This window comes from Bidens hawaiensis, unplaced genomic scaffold (assembly GCF_021521415.1).
Source record: "Bidens hawaiensis isolate Kalapana, Puna unplaced genomic scaffold, B.hawaiensis_p1.1 tig00035988_1, whole genome shotgun sequence".
NCBI classification, from domain to species: domain Eukaryota; kingdom Viridiplantae; phylum Streptophyta; class Magnoliopsida; order Asterales; family Asteraceae; genus Bidens; species Bidens hawaiensis.
This window is the reverse complement of record NW_027496282.1, coordinates 80,282-96,829: the sequence shown is the minus strand read 5'-3', so window position 1 is coordinate 96,829 and position 16,548 is coordinate 80,282. Positions and strand designations below refer to the sequence as shown.

The 16,548-nt window shown below is 43.9% G+C and overlaps 1 pseudogene across 1 annotated transcript; it reads left to right on the top strand.

Moving 5' to 3' along the window:
- Positions 1–11,319: 11,319 nt before the first annotated feature.
- Positions 11,320–16,041, top strand: LOC143588111 (putative E3 ubiquitin-protein ligase LUL4; annotated as a pseudogene). The gene is made up of 3 exons (XR_013145027.1): positions 11,320–11,815; positions 13,742–14,255; positions 15,460–16,041. The product of XR_013145027.1 is annotated as a putative E3 ubiquitin-protein ligase LUL4 (transcript).
- Positions 16,042–16,548: the final 507 nt, after the last annotated feature.

Genomic DNA, 16,548 nt, shown 5'->3' with positions numbered 1-16,548 from the left:
GCGGGAGACTGGTGGTCCCGCACGGTTGGGTACTCGTGATCTTGACGAGAACGAGTTGCCTATCTTGGAGCAAACTGCGGATAGGTTCGTAGAAGTCTATCCGGCAGGTCATGAGATCCTAAGCGCCACTCGGCAAGGTAATAAGTTCTTCAATCCTCGTCCTCTTCATGCTCAAAATTCTGCTGGAATTCCTCTGATTTTGTCATCTTCTAATGAGGAATCCGCAGATGGGCCCTTCTTTGTGAGGAAGAAGGCTGCTGGCGGGAAGGGCAAGGCGAAGGTCGCTTCCGTCGTCGACCTGGGGAATCAGTCGGATTTCGAGACTGAGAGTGAGGAGGCGGCGGGGGACCTTGGTGATGGCGAGACCATTGTCTCGAAGGTTGAGACGGCTGTCACCTCCGAGCAACCAAGCGTTGCGACGGTGACTGGCGTGAAGAGGCTAGTTCCATCGGGTTCGTCTCCGCCCGTCAGTCTTTCAAGATTAAGAAAACCCGTAAGTATAATTTTTTACCTTTTCCGCATTTCTTTTCGCCATTGTTTTTAATATTTTGTTCTTTATGCAGGAGTGGACGTATCTGCTTTTCAGAGCGGTGCGGGAGGAAGCAGTTCAGGACCCACGACGATAGGTTTGGTCAACCTATCCGAGGCGATGACCCAGGCGGCTGCGCCTGTTTCCGGCGCTGGTTCAGTTGCCCATACTGTTGAGGCAACTGTTCCAGTTATGACTTCATCTCCGCCGGCCGTCAGTGCTATCTTTACCACATCCTTCACTGGGCCGGCGGTGACTTTTTCTGCAAGCTCATCCGCAGCGCCGACCACGGTTGTGAGTTCATCTCCAATGAGTTCACCTCCGATGGTCTCTACCACGGTGGCTTCTACCATGCCCCCTCCGGTGTCAGCGACTACCTCGTCCATGTCCGGTTCTTCAGGTATGTTTGGGGTTGGGACCTCTAGCCAATCTTTGCCTCCTTCCCATCTCCTTGACCTCTTGGATGGATATCCCTTAGGTTCGGGTGACGGGTTCGTCGGCTACCGGCCTGTTATCGACCCTACAGGTGCATGGGGTTATTTGGGCCTATTATCCATTTTTGCCATTTTTTTCCTAACTGTTTTTTGTTTTTGCAGTTTCGGATTCCAATGAGATGTACGCTCCACGGTGGAATATCCGCCGGGGAATGACCCTCCGAACGGCTGCGGACTGCGTCGACTGGGCGCGCCATGCCTCCCCAAGCGGTGCGTTGGGGGAGGCAATGGCCAGCTACCAGGAAGGTAGGCTGTCCAATGAGCTCCGAATCCTCCTTGCCCGGATGCAGCCGCGCGTCGAGCTACTTTGTCGTGAAAACGACAAGTTAAAGACTGCGCGTAGCCTGGAAGAGGCTCAGGCGCGAGCATTGCGGGAGTAGAACAAGAGGCTTGTTGCCACCGCCGCGGAGAAGGAGAAGGCCTTCAAGGACCTTGAGGTCGCGATTCAGGCCAGGCATGAGGCCCGTTCCAAGGCTACCCAAGCTGTTAACGAACAGCTTAGGTTGGCCAAGGAAACTGCGCGTAATGCGACCGAGAGGGCCACCAAAGCTGAAGCCGTTACTGAGCCTCTGCGCACTGAGAACGAAGAGCTCAAAGCCAAACTAGAAAAGCTTCAGCAGGCTCATGATGCTTTGGCTTTAGAAGATGCCAAGAAGCTCCAAGAGCTCCTGGATCAGAAGGGTATGCTTGATCGCACTGAGCGCAAGCTCAAGGGCGTTGAAGAGGCTGCTGCTAAGGATGTGTTGCTTGCCAACCTCAACAAGAATGAAGCCGAACGATCCCGCGATCAAGCTCAAGCTACCCTCCAAGAAGCTCTGATCACTAAGGAATGGCTTCTACGAGAAGCGTTGCTGCAGGTACGCGTAGCTCCATAATTTCTTTACGCTTTTCTTTATACTTAGAAAAGTTCCTTTATATACTTTTTTTTGTAGGTTGTGCATCGGATTTTCGCGAACACATCTTATGACGATGCCATGAGTGCAGCCCTCAACGCTTCTCATGAGGATGGGGAGAAAGCTGGTTTCCTGCTTGGTCTAGGATTTGCAGAGAAGGGCATCCCGCCTTCCAACTTTCCTTTACACGATGTAGACACTGAAGCTGCCTACGACCAAGCTGTGAACCAGTATGCTGCCTTCCCGCATCCGGTTGTGGAGAAGGTGAACGAAATTGCGGCTGCTGATGACGGGCTAGCTGTTCTCAAGGCTTTCCTCGAACCGCCGCAGACAACTGATGGTGCGGGTTCGAGTGGGTTTGGAGGGAGTGGTCCTGAATCTTGAACCTTGAGATCCTTTCCAACCGTTAGGATAGATTTGTATTTTTGTAGGCGGGTAAATACCTAGCCATTCTTGTAATGTTTGAATTTTTATTGTAAATATAAATATTTTGTTAACGCCTTGCCTTGTAAACATTATATGAATTGCTCATGCATATTTTAGTTTAACTTAGCAATTTTCTAAGTGTTTTGAATAAGTTAACCTTTCGACGCGTGTTGGATAATAGGTTACTGTTCTGTTTCCTCTATCATGATTGTGCGGGTAGAACCGTCACTTTCACTTAGTAGGATGACCAAACTTTACCTATATCTGACATGCGTGAAGGTTTTCCTCATCTTCCTCTTAGAAATATTTACTGTTTTTGTGTTTATACGGGTTGTGCCGCTTTCCACACGCAACGACTTACTTCCTCCCACACTTATTTATGCGGTGAATACCGGCATATCAGTGTGGTCAGTTCATAAGTATAAAGGTAAGGCTATCAACACAATGTGATAAAGGAGAATCATTTCCATTAGAAGTGGCTCTAGGCCTTTTCTTTACAAGTTTGGAATTGATCTACATGTAACATTTGCGTAATTGATGTAAGGCCCCGTTACCGGTAACCCTACTTTCGTGTTGGATTTACTCATAAACACAGTTCTAACTATCAGAGTTGATTAAAACATTTACGCGGAAAATAAAACTTTCATAAAACATTACAATATTTCACAACTTGTCCCAAAACATCCCTTGTCTTCCACATTAAAACATTAAAATTAAAACATCGTAAGTCTTCAGATGCCAGACTCCTGTTCAGTGCCATGTGTCTCCTCAAGCGAGCTGCCTCATCCTACTCACCTGCGTGCATACTAAAAGTCAGCTACGCTGAGTGAGTTCTAGTTAATCATATAATCATACAATACCTTCTTACATTTCATACTTAATCTCTTAACTTTCTTTCATATACACCTAAGTGCTCTTACCTTCATTTTTACTTTCTTACTTTTTTTACATACATAATCATACGTTCATTTTTACCTTCATACTTTCCTTACATACATAATCATACTTTTTAAAGAGCCTTTCGCCCTATAACCTCACATATATTATAAGGGTTTGGTCCCTTGTTTTCGAATATTAGAAGGGTTCGATTCCCTAACATCACAGATATTATAAGGGTCTGGTCCCTATCATCACAGATATTATAAGGGTCTGGTCCCTAGTTTTCGAATATTAGAAGGGTTCGATTCCCACTTCGTTACCATACAACCATACATCATACCTCAAGTATTATTAGGGCTCGGTACCCTTTTCGTAACCATACAACCATACATTATCATTTCTTTCTTCTATTATCACTACCATGCTCATATACATAACATACATAACATTCTTACCTATACCTAGCGTTACAACCTGACAGTACGTGCAATATCCGAAGATCGTTCACATACCATCAAGCAATCATTCTTACATAACACATAGGGCATACACTTATCACTTAGGATAAATGTATTAACAACACATCAAGTATGCACACAGCCCCGAAAACATAACAAGGAATGGGGCTAGAAACTCACCTGAACACGGTTACGTTCACCGTTAATCGTAATTCCTTTCTTCAGTTGTGCACGGCTGACTGTATAACAAGTATACGTATCAATTAACTATCACTTCTCATAATGTATTTCTATCTTTATATGACCCACAACGAACGGGGGTCCGGGGGCAGCGCCCCTGGCAGCGGGGTCTAGGGGCGGCAGCCCCTAGCAGGGTCCAAGGGGCAGAGCCCCTGGCTGGGGTCGAGCTGATTTTTAATTTCCATTAACTGTCTTAACACATTTTTCATTAGATTTTTAATTTATTTTCTAAACGAACTTGGCTTTAGGCGAAGTTAAACCTCAGGCGAACTTGTCATCAGGCGAAGTTAAACCTCAGGCGAACTTAGCTTTAGGCGAAGTTAAACCTCAGGCGAACTTAGCTTTAGGCGAAGTTAAACCTCAGGGGAACTTAGCTTTAGGCGAAGTTAAACCTCAGGCGAACTTGTCATCAGGCGAACTTAAACCTCAGGTGAACTTGTCATCAGGCGAACTTAGCTTGCAGGCGAAGTTCATCAGGCGAACTTAGCTTGCAGGCGAAGTTCATCGCTTGAAGGCGAAGTTGCCCAGATGAAGGCGAAGTTGCCCAGATGAAGGCGAAGTTGCCCAGACAGCCTGCTGTTTGGTTTCTGTCCAACATTTCGAGCGATTTTAACACCCCCGCTATGGTTCAATATCACCCACTACGCTTCCCGACCATTTCCGGTCACTTAACACTAAAAAGCTTGGATCTTTAAACTTCAAAGTTCAAGAATCTTACCTTTTTGAGCTTGTTGGATCTTGTTTCCTTGCTTAATCACAACCAACCGCTCTCTCTTCTCTCTCGGATCTTGGTCTCTCTCTCTACGGCTCTCGGCCTCTCTCTCTCTCCTCGGATCTCGGTCGCCGGTCGGCTTGTGTATGGGGTGTGTGTGTGTTTTGGAAGTGTGAAGGAATAGATGTAAATGAAGATATTTTTGGGTTTAGGGGATATTTATATCCCTTAAATCCCATTCTCATTTAACCCATCTCAATTAATCCAAGTCCCTGATCCGCTCCTACCCGATATTAATAATTAAAAACGCGAAATCACTAACATAACTTTCTTTATTCAACATTATAAATTTTAGGATGTTACAATTGAGCTCCATTCCATGTTCTTGGGATGGGGGTGCCATCGAGCCTTTCGAGCCGGTACGCGCCCTTTCCCAAAACTTCTTTAATGATGTATGCCCCTTCCCAGACCGGGGCCAGCTTTCCTGGGCGTTCTTGGTTCGAAGCCTCGTTGTTACGCAGTATGTAGTCTCCGACATTGAAGTTGCAGAGTTTTACCCGCGTGTTGTAGTACTTTTGCATTTATCGCTTGTAGTTCTCTTCACGCGCTGCGGCTAAGTCTCTGCGTTCTTCGGTCAGCATAAGGTCTAACCGTCTTTCCTCATCATTGTCTTCTGGTTGAGTTATGACTCTTGGTGAGGGCAGACCAATTTCGACCGGGACCATGGCTTCAGTGCCATAGGTGAGGCTGAATGGGGTTTCGCCCGTGCTTGCCTTTTTAACGTTCTGTTCGCCCAAAGGACATGTGGAACATCGTCCACCCAGCCGGATCTATGTTCCAAGAGTATTTTCTTTATGCCGTCGACGATGCTCTTGTTTGCTCTTTCCACCTCACCATTACCCTGCGGGTGTGCCACTGAGGTAAAGGTGTGGGTGATTTGAAGTTCTTTCAGCCACTTTTGTAGCTTCTGGTCAGCAAAGTTGGTGCCGTTATCGCTCACCAAATTCTGTGGAAGTCCAAAATGACAAATAATAAATTCCCAAATAAATTTTTTGATATGTTTTGCGGTTGTTTGGGCTAAGGGTTTTGCTTCTATCCACTTGGTGAAGTAGTCGATGGCTACCACTAGGAACTGAACGTTCCCTGCTGCTGTGGGAAATGGGTCTGTCACATCGATGACCCACTTCTGAAATGGCCATGAAGAAGTGACTGGAACAAGTTCGTTCTTCGGGCGATGCGTGTTGGGTGCGTAGAGCTGGCAGGACCTACATTTTCTGATGTAGGCCAGCGCATCCGTATGCATCCCCGGCCAAAAGTATCCCGCGTTGTTTAGCTTAGCTACAACTGCGCGTGGACCTGCGTGTACTCCACAGATGCCTTCGTGTACTTCCCTTAGGAGGTAGTCGGCATCTTGGTTGTCAACGCATCTGAGTAGTGGGCCAAGAAAATTACGCCTGTAAAGTATGTCATCAACAAGTTGATAGTTCAGTGATTTACAGCGTATCTTTCTTGCCTGTGTCTTCGATTCTGGTAATATACCCGTTGCAAGGTAATTTATGATTGGTGTCATCCATGTTTCCGTGCCGGTTTGGATGACACAAATTCCCTTGTGCGGGACTGATGGTGCTCCAAGAAGTTCAATGCGGATGTCCTTCCCCAAGTGGGTGAAGGCTAACGATGCAAGCTTGCTTAACGCATCCGCAGATTTGTTTTTGCTTCGCTTGATGTGCATAACTTTGCAATCGTCAAAATCGCGCATAAGGGCTTTTGCTTGTGCGAGGTACAGGGCCATTGTGTCGTTCACGGCCGTGTACGTCCCGTTTATTTGGTTGGCTGATAACATGGAATCCACGTGGGCTTCCAAGTTTTTCACCCCCATCTTACGCGCAATTCTTAATCCGGCCAAGAATGCTTCGTACTCCGCTTCGTTATTTGTACTTGGGAAATCCAGCCGAATAGCGTAAGTGTACTCTTGGCCTGCTGGGTTAGTTAGTTTCAACCCTGCGCCTGAACCCTCGTTGTTGGCTGCTCCATCAGTATAGAGTCGCCAGACATCATCAATGTCCTGTGCTGGAAAGGGTTGAGCCTCTTCCTGGCACTCTTTTTCCCGCGAAGCGGGGACTTCTGCAATAAAGTCGGCCAAGACCTGGCCTTTTATGGCTGGTCTTGGCTTGTACTTTATCGCGTATTCTCCCAATTCAATTGCCCATTTGGCTAGGCGCCCTGATAACTAGGGTTTGCCTAGAACGTTTGCAAGTTTGAAGTTGGTGAGAATGGTGATTGGGTGTCCTTGGAAATATCGTCTTAGCCTGCGTGAAGCCTGTACAAGCGCTAAGACTAATTTTTCCAGGGTAGAGTACCGGGTTTCCACGTCCGTTAAGACGCGGCTTACATAGTAGATGCGCATCTGGATGCCTTTTCGTTCTACTAGTAAGACTGCCCCGGTTGCTCTGTCTGTGGCGGAGAGGTAGAGAATTAATTCCTCTCCCGCTTCTGGTGCTGTGAGCGTTGGGAGTTCGATCAAGCGTGACCGAATCTCCTGAAAAGCTGCTTCCGCTTCTGGTGTCCAGCGGAAGTGCATTTTCTTCAAGCAATTTCTCAATGTTGACACGAATGGGAACGACCTATCTGCATGGTTTGCCAAAAAGCGGTTAAGTGCGACTAGTCGTCCATTCAGTGTCTGAGCCTGTTTGATGGTAGTAGGTGATTCCATTTTCATAATGGCTTCGACCTTTTCTGGGTTCGCTCTGAAGCCATCTTTAGTAACGATGACTCCTAAGAACTTCCCTTCTTCCATCCCAAAGGAACACTTGCTCGGGTTGAGCTTCATGTTTATTTTTCTGAGCGTGTTGAAAGTTTCTTCGATGTCTTTCAACATCGCTTCTGGCTCTAGGCTTTTGATGACCAAGTCATCCATGTAAACTTCCAAGTTCCTCCCAATTTGGGCATGAAACTCTTTGTCCATCAGGCGTTGGTATGTGGACCCGGCATTCTTAAGTCCGAATGGCATCATTTGGTAACAAAATGTGCCATCGGGCGTCCGAAATGCGGTTTTGTCCTGATCGTCAACAGCCATGTGGATTTGATGGTATCCTTTATACGCATCAAGGAAGCATTTAAGGCGAAACGGTGCTAATGAATCTACCTTAAGGTCAATTTCGGGTAACGGGTAACAATCTTTGGGGCATGCTTTGTTTAGGTCTTTAAAGTCTATGCACATGCGCCGTTGTTTGTTTAACTTCGGTACCATGACGGGATTTGCAACCCATGTTTGATATTTACTAACGCGTACGATACCTGTATCAAGGAGTTCCTTGACTTGGGTTCTACACGGGTTAGCCTCCTCAGTCCCCATCACGCGACGCTTTTGTATGACCGGCGTAAACGCCGGGTCACACTTGAGCTTATGCTCAGCCTTACTTCTGGGTACACCAGTCATGTCGGCTGGTGTCCACGCGAAGATGTCAGCATTTTTTTGCAACAAGAGTTTGAGAAGGGTGCGTGTGGGATGAGTGATCGTTGGGCCAATGGTAACAGCCTGGTCAGGGTATTTGCCATTGAAGGCCCATTCTTCTGGCTCAGAGGTTGTTGGTTTAGCCATCTTTGGTTTAGGTTTGGATGAGACAGATGCGATGCATACCTGGGGAATGTCCGTGATCATAGCAACGCCCTCAGCTGTTGGCCATCCCATCATACCATGGACCGACGACACCACAGCATTGAACCTTGCCATCCCGTCTCTCCCGAAGAGAATGTCGTACGTGTGGTGTGGCTTCCTCATTACGACGAAGTCCACGTCTTCTGTGCGGGAGTACTTCCCGTCTGTGAGAGTGACGGGGAATGATAGGATACCCAAGGGGGTGTTTGTGCTGCCGTCAAACCCTTCCATCGAGGCGCAAACCGTTTCTAAGCGTTCTTTGTCTTCGTCGTCTAGCTTGTCGAAGAACCGCCTATACATGACCGTTGACGAAGCGCCGTTATCAGCAAGAGTGCGGGAGGTGATGTAGTGCCCCAGCTGGCTTTTAATGACTATGGGGTCTTCTTTGTTGGGCCCCCCTGGCACACGCGGGAAGCGCACTTCAGCTTCCTTCCACGCACTCGGCTCTGTTGTTCGTCGTTTTCTTCTTCTGACGCTGCCATGAACCATGTGAATGCTGATGTCGACGGGCTTTTGTCCGTTGCCCTTGTACCGATTGTCATTCCTCCATCAGTTCTTGATTGACGCCACGAGGTGTGTGAGTTTCCCATCTTTGACGAATGTTTCGACGATATCCTTCAAAGATGTGCATTCCTCCGTGGTGTGGCCTTTTGTCCCGTGGAAGTCACAGGATTTGCTCTGATCAGCGTTATGACGCTGTCGGATTATTGGAGCCTTTGGCCATGGGAGTTTCTCGGTGGCAGATATCTCGGTGACGCTTTTGGTGAGTGGCGTCCATCTGGGATTCCTGTTTGATGAGTGCGTGTTGTCCCTTCCGCCTAAGAGAGGGCGAGAGCTGGATGAGGTGTCAAAGTTTATCCTTGACTGCCAAATACCAAGCTTCCTCTTCTTATTTTGTCGGGCGGTACGGACGTTATTTTCTCTTGTCTTCTGCGTGTAGAGGTTTGTGCTCTGGGGAAGATTTCTACCCAGTTGCTTCTCCGTCTCGGCAAAGCGTTTAGCTGCCGTCATGATGGCATCCCACGTGGATGGCATGCCATCTTTACCCGTCAACGTGCGGATAAGCTCTGGGTACTCAGCGCCCTGGATGAAAGCGGCGCGAACAAGATCTTCGCTAATAGTGCCCAGACTTAGCTTATTTGAGTTGAAGCGCGTGATGAAGTCTAGCAAAGACTCATCTTCCTCTCGGATGCAGTTGAGGATCGTCCATTGCTCTTCAGTATATTTTCTTTGTTGACTGAAATGCTGGCTGAACTTGTGCTGGAAGTCTGCCCAATCGTAGATGTGATGGACCGGTAAACGATCAAACCACGCTTTGGCTGCCCCGACGAGCGTCATTTGGAACATGTAACACCATGTGGGTTCCGTCCAGTTACTGACGGTTGCCCCTGCTATGAATATGTTCAAGTGATCGTCTGGGTCAGATACGCCATCATAAGTGCCTATGTTGGACATCTGTTTGGCACTTTTTGGAGCGATTGCTTCCGCAATGTCCTTTGCAAATTTGGACGTTCCCGCATTCGCAACAGTTGGTCTAAAAGTTTTGGAAAAGTCACGTGGGTTTCCCTCCGTGTTCTTTGGTTTGAAGGCTTCCTCGAAATTTCTCTTCGAGCGGAAGTCTTCTCTACGCTTCCCTTTCGCCTTATGACGAGGGTTTGCGTCACTGTCAGATTCTTCCCAATCTTCATCATCCGCATACTCGCAATCGTTGCTCATGTTGAGCTGTTGTCGAGTGCTTCCGAATTTGTCATTGGCCTGCTGGAGTGAACGTAAACGTTCGTCCAACTCAGCCTGAAATTCTTTTTGACGTGCTTCCGCCCAAGTCTTAACTTGTTCAAGTGTTTGTTGGGGGAGTCTCGTCTGTTGCTTCTCCACCTGGGTATCAATGAATCCCGGGGGAGGATTGTTTACTGCACTTGTCCCGGCTTGGGTAACCGGGGTAGTGTTCGTAAAAACCGTGTATTCACCGGTGTTCCCCCCAGTAGCTGGGGTTGTGGTTACCGGAGTTTCTTGGTCACTCGGTGGCCTTGGCATCGGAGTAACCTTAACCATCTTTCCAGAAGTTTTGAAAAAACTGAGAAAGAATTAGTTCTAGCTTAATGCACGGATGGCGCCAATGAAGAAACACTAAAGGACCCCGGCAGATTATGGATAATCTTAGGGTTAAGTAGATGCTTCCCACGATGGTTAGGTCCGGCAAAGATGGTTATTCTTCTCGACCTGCAAAACAGATACCGTGAGCTCGTCACTGAGAAGGGGGGGTTCCTCCTTGTGACCACCCTCCGGCGTGAGAATCAGACTAGATTGCTCTGAATATAAGTGTATATTGAGAGAAATAGCTAGGGAGAAGTTAAGATAATCATACCGTTCCAAGGTGTTGGAGTATTTATAGCCGAAGGTAGGTTTCCAAGCAGGTACGGCCATCTGTATATAATATTCATTTTCCACCAACTACGGGCTACGTACGTGCCACGATGGGAGTTGGTGGGTAGGCAGCGGCTGATAGTGACATTTTGTACTGGAGCGTGCTCCTCCTCGTACTATTGTCGGTGAGCTGTCACCCTGTGATTGGTTCATGGGCTGCTTTGGTCAGATCTTGTCTATTTTGTCCATACCTTGGCAGGTATAGTACAAAAGATCTTCCAGAAGCGTACGGATTGGCTCTTTTGGGCGGGAATATTCCCGCCTTGCTCATTCTTTCCTCAGGTGACATTGCTGAAGTATGAGTTAGTGCCTTACGCGTGTAGCCTTACTGTTAGTGCGGGTAGCCTTCCTTCTTGGCTTGTACCCACAGCTGCGGGAACAGGTAGGGTACTGTACCAAGGGAGGCTTTCCTGCGGGAACAGCTGGCTTACTGCGTGTAAGGTCTTCATCTCTGAGCATGGTGGGTCCTGCGGAACCAGCTGGTCTTTGCGCAGGCGTACCTCTTCAAGGTGTGTCGTGCGGGTCCAAATGGGCTTCTTCAAAACCAGATCTCATCTTCATTTCATTCACTACTAATTAATAATAATATCACAACAGCAAAATCAATTGATTAATCAATCAATGGGCATCTCATTAAGCAGCAACCGTAGACGAAACAACAACAGTTACTATCACCACCGTCACAACTAATATCCTCTTCACCATATCCTACCACCGATCCATCCTACTCATCACCACCATACATCTACTCTCCACCACCAGTCTACCATCCCTACACCGATGGAGCTAATCACTCTAATAATATTAATAATAATGGTTTAATTGTTAGACCTAATTATGGAGGTTATAGTCAACCTCAACCACAACTGCAACCGCAAGTGCAACCTAATTATAATTATGGGTGGGGTCCACCGGTGCGGCCTCCGCCTTATATGGTTCCGGTTCCGTCTGTGGCTCCGCCGGCGTATGTGGAGCATAACCAGGCGAAGAAAGTTAAGAACCATGTGAATTTGCATAAGGATACTTTGAAGGTGGAGGTTGATAAGGATAATCCGGATTGTCATCTCGTTTCCTTCGTCTTTGATGCTTTGTTTGATGGCAGGTTAGTGTTTCTGCTTTGTGTTGATCACGTGATGTTCGTGTTGAGTTTGTGCATATGTGTAGTTTGTACTTTGTAGTTTTGTCGAGTTAGGTTGCCTGCTAAACTGTCATATTTCATTCAGTTTAACAATCGATCATGTAGTTAATGCGGAAAAATATCGGATATTGGTCAAGGATTGATATTTGAGATATTGGTTATTGCGGTGTGATAGTGGTGGGATATCGGTAATTTAATTGTCATGCAGAATTTATAAGCAGTTTAATACTAACAATTCAATATTCACTCCTACCAGTAACAAATTAACCTTTTGCAACTTACAAAACACTAACAATTGTTGCAAGTATGAACTGATTAAGACATAAAACACTAACATTAAACACTAAAAATTGGCAGTTAAGACTTAAAATACTGATATCGGAAAATTCTGTGATATATCGGTCAGTATTGCTGATAATATCAGGATTATGACCGATATTTTACCAAGGGACCGATAACCAGTCGGTGATATATTAGCGATATTGACTGCATAGTACAAGACTAAGTTATGCCCTTACATAAGGACCAATGTCTTTTCCAAGCAAAACCTGTTTTCATACTTTTAGTTGTTAGTCTGTTACATGTGTTGCTTAGCTAGAATTTTTGCCATTTAACATACTTAAGTGGTGCTAACGAAGAGGATGTCACTCAAATAACCGTTGAAGGCTTAGTAGTATTTAGGGTCGTTCGTCGAGAGTTGAGTTTTTTGGGACTAGAGGTTCTCAACAAGATTAATAGAAATTCTATAGGGTTGTAGTTTGCCTAGCTATGTTAACATAATTGATTGTTGGATCATAAAGTAGATGGGTTGGAGATAGCAGAAATGAGAATGCTGAGGTGGATGTGTGGGCACACAAGGTTGGACCGGATAAGGAAAGAAGTTTTACAGGACAAATTGAGGGTGATGTGTTTCGGATGATATAAGGGAGGGGCGATTGAGATGGTTTGGGTATGTGCATTGGAAGATGACTTTTGCAAGGAGCGTGAATACCCTCACAGTGGAGGGAAAGAGGAGCAGAGACATACCCGAACTTACATGGGATGAATAGATAGAAGGATTTGTTGGACTCACACCTCTCTAAGGACTTGATTGGTGATATGAGTTCTTGGAGACGTCAAATAAAGGCTATGGACTTTTAGGGGGACGTATAGATTAGTCTTAGCTACTTTCTATGTGTTGTCTATCTTACTCTTTCTTCTTTACCTTTGTTACTAGTTATCGGTGCTGGTTACCTTCTAGGTGGTTTTTGAGCATTATGCTTACAAATTCTAATGTTGAAGTAATGAAAAGGTTGGTTTAAAGGAGGGAAATTGTAATTCTTATGGAGTCTGTTTATGTCGATAAATGTATCTGCTTGAGTCCTCAGAGACACAAATCATCCCACTTGAAGATGGCGTTTGGATATATACCTTGCTATTTGAAATTGATAGGTGATAGGTGATTTTATTGTACTCCTTGATAATCAGTTTTATTGCAACTAGTATGAAGCTGATTATCCAAACCTACTTGCTTGCCCCCATAATAAACATTATATGTTACTGAAGCTTTCAACCTGATAAATTATTTTAGTTGTAAATAATGTTAAATATTGTTTTAGTAATATAATTTTTCTGATCGTATATGTTGAATTTAATTTTGCATCTTAGATGGTGAGATATCAGAATTTATAACTGCTTAATTTAACATATACAACCATGTTTGCCTTTTGGAAGGAATTGGTTATCTGATAACTGATTGTTGCGAGTGGAAGTAATATGTTTTTAATGTTTCGACACACAATTATGCTTCTGACTATCGGGTCAATTATGTGTTTTAGATGATGTGATATCCCTATTATTTTTCTCTTTTCACAACTAATTATTTTTCACTTCTGAATTTTCAAATGACAGCATAACAATATATTACTTTGCAAAAGAAGAGCCCGATTGCAAGTTTGTTCCAGTATACCCTGATGCATTCGTACCAGTCAAAGTCCCTTTCCAAAAAGGCCATGGTCAAAGATTTCAACAGCCATCAGGAACCGGCATTGACTTTGGTTTCTTTGACTATGACTCTCTTTCAAAACCATCATCAGGGGAAGATGTTTATCCACTTGTCATAGCTGCAGAAACAACCGCACCTCTAATTTCAATTGATGAGCATCCTTATGACCCATTATCAAATACCGTTTCTGCCCCTCGTAAACAGATCACACAAGCTGTTTTGGAGAAAAATAACGGGGACCCTTTCAAAGTTAGAGTCATGAGACAAATATTGTGGATTGATGGAGTTCGTTATGAGTTACGTGAGATTTATGGAATTGCGCAATCTGAGGAAAGTTTTGATGATACGGGCTCAGGAAAAGAATGTGTTATTTGTATGACTGAACCTAAGGATACTGCTGTACTTCCATGTAGGCATATGGTAAGTTTCTTGCTGCTTGCATATAAAATATTAACTATTTCTTTTAAAATTGATGGTCAATTAGATTAATGTTGTGGTTAGATGTTTGGTTGGCCTTTATCTGTTCTTGGTTGAGGTGGGAATTTAGACCCGTTTTATTAGAGAATTGTTCAGCTCAGGTTATGTTAGGAAAAGAAGCTAAAAAGTTTGAACGGCTTGAAGGTTGCCAAAGGTGATTTTTTTTCTTTTGCATTAAACATTCTAAATCATTTTATCCAAAAAGTCAGGTTATTATTTAAGTTATGTAGCTTTTGTAATTATATTTGACACACGCTAGTTATTATGAACACGGCCCGTTCTAAAAGTTACTTGTTTTGATCTGTAACACAACCTCTATTCGATCTGCTCGTTTGCCAACTTAATTTGCGGTTTCAATTATATTGTATTAAAAGGCCCTATATGTAACTTGAAGTAGGGAAATGGGCCTGTTGGGGGTGTAAACAAACTATATGTGGATCAAGCCTTGAAGGTATAGGTGGCAAAATGCCAAAATGGGAAGGTTGGGTAACGGGTCAAAATGGTAACTTTTGGTACAGGCCGGATCGGGTTGACTTGGAATACATTTTGCTCATTTTTGTGCTTTAGGTATATAACAAATTTCAGGTTCATCCTTAAACTAAGAAAATAACAGGAACTATGATGTTCAAATTTGTTTACACGTTTGTAAAAGAGACGAAAATACCCTCATGTTCAAGTCACATGCCCAGACTTAACGAAAAAAATTAATGCCCGTGAGTGGAAAGTTAAGGACGAGATGTGTATAAACAAATTTGAACATAAAGGATAATTCATGTTATTTTCATAGATACCTAAAGGACAAAAACTCAAAAAGTGTAATTTACTCTAAATCTTTTTGTCAGTGCATTTAATATGATTACAGGAAGTATTATTACAAATAATATAATATTTTGAGTAAATCAATCTAGTAGGTTGTATGTATTGAAATGAACATGGGCCGACTCGCGACCCGTTTAACCAAAATCCTTTTAGCTATTTCTTCTTTAGTTTTACCTTTCTAATTCATTAGAAAGAAGACATAAATCAAGTTGACCTGTTCATAGTACACAGGTCAAAATTGTATACGCATCGGTTACACCAGACTCGTTGATTTGTTATATGCTTGATTTTTTTTATTAGATTCTAACTTTCTTTTTGCATGATTCAGTGTCTATGCAGCGAGTGTGCAAAAGCATTGAGGCTTCAATCAAACAAGTGTCCGGTGTGTCGTCAACCGATTGAAGAGCTAATGGAAATCAAAGTTAATACCAGTGATGACTGATGAGTGATCTTTTTATTATCCTTTCCTTGTTACTAAATCCAGTAAAAAAACATAAGTATATTCTTTTCCTCTTATCCAATCTTATGGTGTAATTAATATAATCATGTGTATGTATGTTAATTGTTAATGTTAAAAGCTGCTATCTTTATCCTTTGGCTAGTTAGTAAGTTAGTTAACCATGGTTTCTTTTTCTTAAATAAACATATCACTGTGACCCATAAAGTCAAGTCAATGAACCTAAACCTTGTGTTTCCTATGTCAAATTTACCATTTTAACCTCATACCCTTTTCAGTTGCAAACTTGGAATGTAAGCTTTGCTTTATATCTTCTTTACCCTTTTGGTCATATTGTCTGAAATTTGTTTAAAGTTCATGAAGGAAACAAGGCTTTTGCTTTCCAGTTTTTCATTTAGACCTCTTAGTTTCTTGTTTTTACACTTGTACTCCCTGGCTTTATATTTCAAATAATTAGCCAATGGAGAGAATATTTATATAGCTATAGCCTATAAGCCTATAAGCCTACAATGGGCCAGCTATAAAAGCCCTTTTGGGCCTTGGCCCTTGTGTCCAATTTGGCATGCAAATATGGAATCTCACTTCTGAATTCTGAATCTCAAATTCATTGGCTCTGCAAAGTTTCTGAGATCCACACCTTTGCGTTGACCTTTAATCTTTTTTGTTTAATACTTATTTAAACTAATATCTTAAATATGTTTTAAGTTACTACCAACATAATAACACTAGTTAAGAGGCTTTAAACTCATGGAAACACACGATGGGACGACTTTCAACGTGTTTGACGTGTTTGAGGTTACGCGTTAGGTGTAAACCGTAGCTAATTCGACCCGTAGGTGGATAAGATGGGATTATGTTTGTAATTTAAATCTTTAGAAAAGAGAAAAAAATGAAGAGAGAATATTTGACAATTGACATGGAAGTTAGCACTGGGAGAGAGACAAAGTGTGAGAGCATCTG